Source organism: Geospiza fortis, unplaced genomic scaffold (assembly GCF_000277835.1).
Source record: "Geospiza fortis unplaced genomic scaffold, GeoFor_1.0 scaffold432, whole genome shotgun sequence".
Taxonomy (NCBI): domain Eukaryota; kingdom Metazoa; phylum Chordata; class Aves; order Passeriformes; family Thraupidae; genus Geospiza; species Geospiza fortis.
In genome coordinates, this window is record NW_005054436.1 from 1285757 (window position 1) to 1286394 (window position 638).

Here is a 638-nt window from a genome sequence, read left to right on the forward strand (position 1 = left end):
TCCCGGCCCGGCCCTGCCCGGCGTTCCCGCGCTGAGTCCCGGGGCTTTCGTTGCCTCTCGTCTGTCCCACATCCCTCCATTCCCCCGTTCTTCATCCCTCAGCCCCCTATTCCATCCCTGCCCTCCATCCCAGCCCTCCATCCCTCAGAATGGCACAACAGTTTGGGTTGGAAGGGCCTTACAGCCCATCTCCTGCCACCTCCCAGCCAGGTTCTCTGAGCTCTGTCCTCCCTGGCCTTGAGCACTTCCAGGAATGGAGCATCCACCACCTCTCTGGGCAGCCTGTGCCAGTGCCCCACCGCCCTCACCGTTAAAAACTTTCTTTATATCTCACCTAAATCTCCCCTCTTTCAGTTTAAGCCATCACCCCGTGTCCTGTCACAACAGGCCCTGCTGAAAAGGATGCAGGGGACACTGTCAGTGTCCCCTGGCTGGATGGCCACATGGACCTCATCCCAAATCAGTGACACAAAACACCCTGAAACAACAAAGAGTGGATAAAGTTTCTCTTTTCCTCAGGGAAAATCTCTTGCCCAGGAGCAGAGGGGACTCCTGTGGTGGCACTTGACCATGCTCTAGGGACCAGACTCCCTACCTGTGTGTGACCCCAGCACCATAACTCTGTTCCCTTTGTCCCA